Below are 10,390 nucleotides of genomic sequence, written 5' to 3' on the forward strand. Positions count from 1 at the left end.
ACAACTTTGCTGAAATTGCTTTCATCAGGATCACCAGTCTCTTCCATGCTGTCATACCTGTAGGTTCTTTTCTGCCCTCATTTACTGCTTCAGGAGCATTCAGTAGGGTTGACGACTTCCTCTTTGAAGTATTCTCTCTCGGATTGCTCCTTATGCTTACTGTTTCTGGCTGCTCCATCACTGACTCCAGTCCTAGTTCCTCTTCCAGGACCTGAACCTTTGGCTCCTGGTGTGACTCTACACTCTTTGGATGGTGTCCATTCTGTGGAGCTGAGTATTATCAGTGTACCTGTCACACCTAAACACATGACCCTAGGACCAAACTTTTTACAGTTCCAGGCTTTCATGTTCAGCTGCCTGCCTCATAGTTAGGCATATCACGTCATATCAAAGTCATTTTCCCCACCCCCGCCTTCAACCTGTTCCTTTCCCAGTACTGTCTGAAGTCACTACCTAGGTTTCTCAAGTTAGGTTCTCCAGCCCCATGGCCAGTTACTTCATTACAGCACTCAACTTCCTTGATAGCGTTCATCTTGCGTTGTAATGGCTTTCTTTCTGCCGTGCTTAAATGTCACGCCGCCGCCACCACTGCCGCAAAACCAACCTATAGGTTGCACAAGGGCAGAAATCTTTCTAGTTAGATCGCCTAACGCCTTATGCCAAAAAGCACCTAGTCCAGTGCCTTAAACATAATAGGTACTTAGCAGTAGTAAAATTTTATTGGATGTTTAAATGGAAGTTGAAGAAAACTTGACTCAAACTCTCATGGAGCGCAGAAGTACACAATTACTATCATTACTAGTTCTAGGGGTACTGTAAGAATATATAGTAGGGTGAGAATATGATACTGCATGGTCTGTAGTGAGGGGAAGCAGTTAATGAAGACTTCACTAAAGAAGGAGGTATTGGAGGAAGGCAGGCAGAGAAAGCTCCAGGCTAAGGGGAAACTGAAAAACTGGTAGGAATAACATTTGAGGAAATGGTAAAAAAAAAAAAAAAAAAAAACTGATAGCATTTGAAGTGAGCAAGGAAAGGTAAGCAAAGGACCACATCACACTGTGTCTTAGACCTAATTGTATTGGACTTTATCCTGGGTTCACATTTGGGTTTCAAGCAAAAGAATAAGATTCTTACATCTGCAGTTTCGTGGGTTTTTAAAAATCTTTTTGGGCTGAGGCTACTCTTCGTTGTGGTGTATGGGCTTCTCATTATGGTGGCTTCTCGTTGCAGAGCACGGATTTTAGGCACGCAGGCTTCAGTAGTTGTGGTGTGTGGGCTCTAGGTCGCACAGGCTCAGTAGTTGTGGCGCACGGGCTTAGTTGCTCCATGGCACGTGGGATCCTCCCGGACCAGGGATCGAACCCATGTCCCCTGCATTGGCAGGCGGGTTCTTAACCACTGTGCCACCAGGGAAGCCCCACATTTGCAATTTTAAAAGTTCACTCTGGTGAGAGCATTCCAGTGGGGAATTCAAGTAGACCAGTTAAGAAGGCTGTCCAAGTCATCCAGAGGAGAGAGGATACTGTCGTTATGGAGTGGTAATGGCTGAAGGAGAAAGGTGGATGGACTGGAGAGACCAAAAATATTTGACAGGATCATTATGAGTTATGGGAAAGGAAGAGGAGGGGAGAAGTAGAGAAGATTTCCAGGGTTTTGCCTTGAATACGTAGTTGAAGAAATACTATTTGTTCAGGTAGGTGAGACTGGAAGAGGAGCAGTTTTCTGAATGGGTGATGGGCTAGGAAAAAGTGTATAGACAAGGGCCCAGGGCTGAACTCTGAGGAACTCAGTATTTAAAAGTAGATTAAGAGATAGGAAAAATCAGGAGACAAATAGGATGGAAAGCATCCTCTGGCTTTAGTGGTAAGAAAGTAATTAGTAACCTTGGCAACTATGTAGTTTGAGTGGAAGCCAGTTTTGAGGGATGTAGAGAGCAAGTGTAAACACCTAGTTTTGGAAAGTTGGTTGTGAAAGGGAAGATAGAATGGTAGCTGGAGAGTGTTACGCATTCCAACTAGTTTTTTACAAATGGAGCATATTTTACGTGCCAGTGAGGAGTATTTGGTAGAGAGGGGTTCAAATGTGAGAAATAGATTATCATCAAATTCTTTAGTTTCTGGCTTGGGTAATTGTGAATGATGGTGCTGTTTACCAAGATAATATACAGGCATACCTCAGAGATACTATGGGTTAAGTTCCAGACCACCGAAATAAAGCAAATATTGCAATAAATCAAGTCGCAGACTTGGGTTTCCCAGTGCGTGTAAAATTATGTTTACCCTCTACTGTGGTCCATTAAGTAAGCAGTAGCATCACGTCTGAAAAACAATGTGCACACTTTAAAAATACTTAGTTGCGGGGGTAGTGGGATGAACTGGGAGAGTGACTGACACGCACGCTGCTGTGTATAAGCAGCCAGCCGGTGAGAGACTGCCGTGCAGCACAGGGAACTCGGTGCTCTATGGTCGCCTAAGCGGGGAGGGAATCCAGAAGGGGTATGTGTATGCGTGTAACTGTCGCACTTTGCGCTACACGGCAGAAATTAACACAACATTACCCAAAAACAGCTATACTCAAAAAAATTAACTTTAAAAAATGCTTTATTGTTAAAAAACGCTAACCATCATCTGAGCAGCCTTCAGCTAGTTGTAATCTTTTGGCAGGAATAACATCAAAGATCACTGATCACGGACCACCATAACAAATAGAATAATAAGTTTGAAATACTGCAAGAATTACCAAAATGTGGCACAGACGTGAAGTGAGCAAATGCTATTGGAAAAATGGCCCCGATAGACTTGCTTGACACAGGTTGCCACAAACCTTCAGTTTGTAAAAAAATGCAGTATTTGTGAAGTGCAGTAAAGCAAAGAGCGATAAAACCAGGTATGTCTGTAGAAGGAACATAGCGTTGAAGGAAAGGTTAATACTGAGTTTGAGGTTCTTGGAGGTCATTAAGGCAGAGAGGTATAGTGATCAGTTCTTTATAAGGGTCTGAAACAACAGCTCTGTCCCTTGAGGACAAGCATCCTGTCTTTGTCTTCTGTCTCCTGAGCATTTAGCCCATAATCTGAGGTATAGTAAGCACTTAATACATTTTGCTGGAATTGAAAGAAGCAGCATGCACGTAGGAAAAAACTACGTCACCACAGAGAGAACCCTGAGGAACACCAATCGGTGGGCAGAAGAAAAACTAGCAGAGAAGACTTGGGAAGGAAGGGTTAGGTGACAGCCAGGAAAGGAGATAGGGTATGGAGCACTGTGGAAGCCAGAAGAGAGAAAATGGGGAAGGAAACTAGTCAGGAGCTGACCTTATGTGAAGGCCTTTAAGGTAAGGTCGAATATTTATGAGTTCTGGGGAGGTACCCATTAAAGAGGCAGAAGTTGACATAGAGTAGTAGATGGAACCTGGTCTCAAGAACAGGTGGACGTATTAGCATTACCGAATAGAAAGGACATCTCTTAGACTAAGTCTGTTAAGTAGGAATGTTGAGTTCGTAGGAAACAGAACGTTCCTGCTCCACAGCAAGCCTTGGAAAAGTAGGAAATCAACATTTAAATGTTAAAGTTTGAAGTGAAGAGTGAGAGAAGGGACTAAATATAAAAGGATTGCTGATCAGCATTCAAGGCCCAGCTGAGTTAGGAGAGCATAATCTTGTAGTAGCACTGTCTGCATGGTTACATAATATTTCCAGTAGTGTTCCTCAGCTTGAGTAGAGGAGGAAGAAGGAAGAGGTTGCGTAGTCCCAGGAGGAGTATTACGTCAATGAATTGAGCCTGGTTAGGGTAGGAAACAAAGCCAAGTGGACAGAAGAAAATGGAGTGGTCTGGCTTCCCTGGTGGTGCAGTGGTTGAGAGTCCGCCTGCCACTGCAGGGGACCACGGGTTCGAGCCCTGGTCCGGGAAGATCCCACATGCCACGGAGCAACTAAGCCCGTGTGCCACCGCTACTGAGCCTGTGCTCTGGAGCCCGCGAGCCACAACTACTGAGCCCTTGCGCCTAGAGCCCGTGCTCCATAACAAGCGAAGCCACCGAATGAGAAGCCCACGCACCACAACGAAGAGTAGCCCCCGCTCGCCACAACTAGAGAGAAGCCCGTGCACGGCAACAAAGACCCAACGCAGCCAAAATTAAGAATAAATAAATTTTTAAAAGAAGAAAAAAGGAAAAGCGTGGTCAAGGGACTGGAGGTCTTTTTTTTTTTGAGGGGGGGTTAGAAGATTCAACATTATTATTTATTTTTATACAATTTTTAAATTTTGGTGTATAGTTGATTACCAGTGTGTTTCAGGTGTACAGCAAAGTGATTCAGTTATACATGTATCTATTTTTCAAATTCATTTCCCATTTAGGTTATTACAGATTATTGAGCAGAGTTCCCTGCGCTGTACAGTAGGTCCTTGTTATCTATTTTAAATATAGCAGAGTGTACGTGTCAATCCCAAACTCCCAGTCTATCCCTCCCCCCCACCCTTCCACCTGGTAACCATGAATTCTCTAAGTCTGTGAATCTGTTTTTGTTTTGTAAATAAGTTCATTTGTATCATTTTTTTTTTTTTTTTTTAGATTCTGCAGGAGGTCTTAATGGTGGCAAAGAGAGGGTATAGTGGGCATAAGGCCAAGAATTAAGTATGAAAGACTAGAGCTAGAGCATTGCAATTTAAGATTTTAGGAGTAATGTAACAGTGTCTGGAAATGGCCAGAGAAGTATATTTCTGAATTAGAGTGTAGATGAAGGCTGACAGAGTTGAGAAATTGAAACAACTTTTGGTCTAATTTATTGGATGGACTGTACACAGAAGATGCTGTTAATAGGAAGTGGTGTAAGAAGACCGAGTCCAGTGCTGAAGTCCTAAATTAAGGGATTCATTGGAGAGCGTGCTTCCAGACTACATGGTACACGTAAGGAGTTTTGGAAAGTAGCTTCTTCATGGTAGCCTCTCGGCCCAAAAGTCTTGGGAGATTCAGGTTAAGTTAAGATAAAGTTGCAGAATATAAAGATGAGCTTTGAATTCCTTCTTCAAGACCAAGAGTACAGTCTAGCAGGAACCTGCCCTATCTAGCTTTCCCAGGCCTAAGTCCCGTGTGTCAGATCTTCTAGTAATGGTAAAACAGTTAATATTATTTGAATTTTACTATGTGCCAGGCACCGTGCTAGGAACTTTCCTTGTACTTCCATTTATTCTTTCACCAACTCAGAGTTCGGTGCTCTTATCCTCATTTTAAGATGAGGACAGTCTAGGTGTCTTGCCTGAATTGCACAGCTAGTTATGTGGCAGCGCTGAGAGCTGAAACCAGGCAGACTGCCTCCAGAGTTTGTACATCCCTTGATATGGAGAACACAGGCAGCCACATGAGCTAACACGTTGCTCAGTGTCTTTATCTGGAATGATGTTGTGAAGATTGTCCTGGTAGCTGGAGGGAATTTTCCCCAAGTGATTAGGAAACAGGAGATGATTTGTAAATGATACTCCTTTTTTAAGACCCACATTATGAAATTTTTTCATCTATAGTTTAATATTGATTCCAAAGGAGGGAAAACCACTTCTGGAAGCCAATCTAGAGCCGTGAAGGTAGGGAACACAGAGGAGCAAAGGGCCCCTACTGGTGATATTCACTCAGAAACCAAAGGAGCTGAGAGAGAGAAGGAAATGAGAAGCAGCTGTGGAGGGCTAGAGTGGATTCTGCCTAGCTCTCTACTCACTCTAGTCAGTGTGTATGGGGAGCCCTGTAATTGAGACTAATAATAGTCAGGGGTTTTGTTTGCTGCCCCCTTGGCTACCAGGTTCTCGTGTTCCCCAGAATAGCTACGGGTGTGGCAAAAGTACATTCATTCTGCAAGCTGCACTGGCACAAGACTTCAGTGCTACCAGTCCTGGACCCCCTAAGTGCCCCTATCCCACAGGGGAGGTTGGAGAAGAGGAACGGGGGGCATCGGGGTGGCAAAAGTAGCCCTCATGTGCCAAGGTCCCTGCGAAGCAGTGAGGTGTTGAAGTCACAGGGCTTTTGAGGACATGGTGGGTTTCAAACTATTCAGGAGCAGATCACACCAGGAAATTCTTAGAAATCAGGTACCTAGGAGTCATCCTCGCCAGGGGACTGCCCCCACCTTGCCAAGTCAAAGTCCTCCCGTTTATACGGAGGCTTCACAGTGTTAAACAACACCCAGACACTTAGGGATGGAAGGGGGATAGGATTATACAGAGCATCAGTCTCCTACATATTTCTACAACACTTCTGCAATCAGTACAACCCAGATGTTCAAACAACTGGAACCTTTGGGTAATTCTTGCTTGTTACCTCCAACCCTACAAATCCACTTAGTTAGCTGGTAAACTCATTACATTTACTTATTTGAAAATTTCAAAAGCATCCTTGATGTATGTGCTAAACTTACTTAACAGCTACTTAAAACTGGAGCATTACAAAGTTTTCTTCTCGAATATATCTGACCTCAAAGGAAATGTTCCAATCCATGATGGCAGTTGGGTGGTGTTCTAACCTGATTTATACAGCTTAAAGTGCAATTCTCAACCCCTGCTCCATGAGAAGAATAGGAAAACTAGCAACCCTGTTTTATAAAGACAGTGACATATACGGAAATTAAATGACTTGTGACAGTAAACCTACAAAACAGGTCTCTTGACCCCCCTGGTTCAGAACGCTTTCTCTCTGTCCTGCTGGTTGAAGGTTTTGCCATTTCAAAGCAAGAGGATGGAGGTGGAGAGTGGCAGGGTTATACGGGGAAAGTTCTCATTGGAAATACGGGAAGCAGTGCCATATACTTATTTTAGTAATAAGGAAAAATTATAAGTTGTCACATGTCATGGCATATGTTGGTGTCTTACACTTTAAAAATAGTTTTCCTAAAAAAAAAATGTAGTCTACATGTTACCAATATAAAACGAGAAACGGAAGCAACTCGTTTCTTCCAACTAAACCTTGATCCCACACCAGTTCCCCAGCCGAAGTAGATGAGCCAGAAGTATGAAAGGCAACAGCACCTCTGCTAGAAGTGAAGCAACCAGAAACATCCAGAATGTTCTGTGTGATAGTGGTGTGCACTTTCCAACACAAAATAGTGATTGGTTGTGTATAATCATTGAGCTTTTGACTTGTATTATTGTGCTCCTGTGCTCACTAGCACTCTCTCTCTCTGTCTCTAAGCTTACAACCCTGACAATGAGAGAAAGTCTACATTTCGATTTTAAAACTATAGGCTGGAACCCAGCATTCCTACAGCCTGGCTATGTTTTGCTTTCTTTTCACTGACCAAACTATAACGTGTAGGCAGCTTTTTTCAGAAGTACAACAGAGAAGCAAAGGGCAGACATGCTCCAGCAGAGCTTTCAAGTCTGATACATTGAATCAGGCACTCAGTAGAGCAGCAGTTTGAGCACTGAGCTCAGAGATCCTGGAAGGGAGGCTTGGGAACCCAAGACTGAAGTCTGGCTCTATCTAGTAGGACAATGGGTAATATTTAATAATCGTGTCAGACACTGCTCCTGATATGTCCACTCATTTAATCACAACCGTAGGGGGTAGCTGGCTGTCACCACCTGATTCATCTATTCCAGGAGACCCATGTGTTTTTACTGAGGTTACCAATCCTAGAATACTGCTTGAAGGGAAATTTATATAGTAGTTATAATAGTATATATGTACATGTGCACACACATATGTACGTATACCTTCAGCAGAGAAAGCAGACATTGTAGTAGATTTTATAACCCTGTCAGAATGGGAAGAGAGACCCTGCCACCATTTGGATTTGGTAAAATCTATATTTAAATCCTGTTATTACCTTGCTTTCCCATCTCTATTAGAGGCGATGTTCATATTGGCTTCACAGGAAAAGTTACATACACTCCTTTTCAGCAATCGTGTATGCATGACCTATTCCATAAATATTTAGATGGTTTTTGTGCACTTGTCTCTCAGTGCATGTTCTTTAATCCACTTCACTTGTAGCTGCCAGCATCTGTCTCTCTGACTTAAGGTTTGTAAGCCTTTGCTGGAATGAAGTTGGTCTGGAAGTGAAATTTGAGGTGCAGCTCATTTACCTGCATATAAAATAAATTTAAAGTGGGTATGTGTGTGTAAACTCCTCAAGTTCCAGAGGCTTTGCTGTATGTGCTGGTCAAACGCTGAGTTGCACAGGAGTAAGAGGCCACAAGGTGGCAAGCTAAGACTGGAAAGTGTGTGTGTAGCTAAGGTCCAGAAACTGAACCAGGAATTACGTTTTCATTGTTTTTAAAATTATCTTTATAAAGGGCATGGGCTAATATGTGGTGGTCATTTATATTTTTGACTACTTATGATAGTTTGAATAGATATTGGAACAGTTTTAAAAATTGGGAGATGACTATGATATATTAGCTGTTGATTCATTTTAGGATAAATAGGCCACCGTTTACAGTGGAAACAGGCTAGAGTCACCTTGCATGGATTATACATATTTTTAACTTTTCCCAAAGCACCAGTCGAAAAATCTTGTTTTGATAAGAAGGTAGTCAGTGCCACCTCTACATGCAAAGGAGACTTGGAAATGTGCCTTTTAAGCTGGGCATGTTGCCATGCCAACAAAATCAGAATCAGCAAAGTCAGAATTAGTTGCCTAATAAAGTAAAACAAACAAACAAACAAAAACCGGATGCAACACAGTTGGTCATTACATGGAATACCGATATTCCAGAGATCTTTGAAGCTATTTGTACAGGAAGCTTCTGGAAGGCTAGATTTGGAGTTTTAAATAACCGAATTCTTGCTCTGTCATTTCCTCTAGCGTTAGGCAAGTCACTTTATCATTCTGAGTAGTAGTCTTCTCATTCGTAAGTATTTTTAAGGTTTCTTCCAGTTCCAGAATACTATGATTTTTTGGCTTATACAACATAGTTAATGCTGTAAATTTCATGAATACATTAATTGCTGCCAGCAACTAGTGTGGATTAAGCCCTTAAGGTATGATGATGAAGGCCTTGGCTCTTGCCTGCATTCAATATGCTCATATTTAGAGGGGGATTTAAAAAACAAACCGGGCTTCCCCGGTGGCGCAGTGGTTGAGAGTCCGCCTGCCGATGCAGGGGACGCGGGTTCGTGGCCCGGTCCGGGAAGATCCCACATGCCGCGGAGCGGCTGGGCCCGTGAGCCATGGCCGCTGAGCCTGCGCGTCCGGAGCCTGTGCTCCGCAACGGGAGAGGCCACAACAGTGAGAGGCCCGCGTACTGCAAAAAAATAAAAATAAATAAATAAATAAAATAAAAAACAAACCAAGCAAATAATATAGGGAGAAGTGGTATAATACAGCCATGTATTAATATCTAACATTTAAAAAAATAGCCTCTATGTGCCAGTGCTTTGTGTGGATCATCTCATTTAATTCGTTCGACAACCCTATAAGATAGCTATTATTTATCCCCATTTTACATCAAAAAGTTGCTCTCTGATAGAAATATTTGATCCAAACTTTGAAATGAAATTAGAATTTCTCAAGCTGAAGAAAAGATGAATGAAAACATACGAAACATTGATTATCTTACATGTCACTATAATGCCATGTTTTTAAAGAAGGTAAATCTTAGAACCATTTCTATGGGACTGCCTATGTTGTTTGTTGTAATGAGGAGTCTTGTTATTGTATAATACATGAAATTTGTTTTTTTAAGGCAATTCTCTATTAATCAGAGATCTTTCTGTGGTATCAGGTTTATATAGTGATATACCCAATATATCAGGCAATCATTTAATTGTGATGCAGTTCAAATTAATAGAACATTTCTATAATAGGTAAAAATCTTTATTTCTTTGGTGTTCACCCATTGGTCCTGGTTCTCAAATCTTGGAACATGAAATAAGTCATTTGTTTTCCAAGCATTGGGAAAGGCATTCCCTATAGTCTGAACACGAACTTCTAGTACAACAGAATTAAGTGAACTTTCTTTCATTAGCATCATATTACACTGTGTTCATGTTAAGGTGATGGACAGCTAAAGCTCCAAGGACTTTACCTCATGCACCAGTATCAGTCCTTGTCTCATATTAAAATTTAAATCTTGATGCAGAATGATTACTTGTTGCATTTCACCTGACTTGTTCTTTTTTTATATATATTATTTATTTATTTATTTTGGCTGCGCTGCATCTTAATTGTGGCAGCGGGCTCTTTGTTGCAGCATGCGGACTTCTTTTTTTTTTTTTTGCGGTACGAGGGCCTCTCACTGTTGTGGCCTCTCCCGTTGCGGAGCACAGGCTCCGGACGCGCAGGCCCAGCGGCCATGGCTCACGGGCCCAGCCGCTCCGCGGCATGTGGGATCCTCCCGGACCGGGGCACGAACCCGCGTCCCCTGCATCGGCAGGCAGACCCCCAACCACTGCGCCACCAGGGAAGCC

The sequence above is a fragment of the Kogia breviceps genome, chromosome 13 (assembly GCF_026419965.1).
Source record: "Kogia breviceps isolate mKogBre1 chromosome 13, mKogBre1 haplotype 1, whole genome shotgun sequence".
Classification (NCBI taxonomy): Eukaryota; Metazoa; Chordata; class Mammalia; order Artiodactyla; family Physeteridae; genus Kogia; species Kogia breviceps.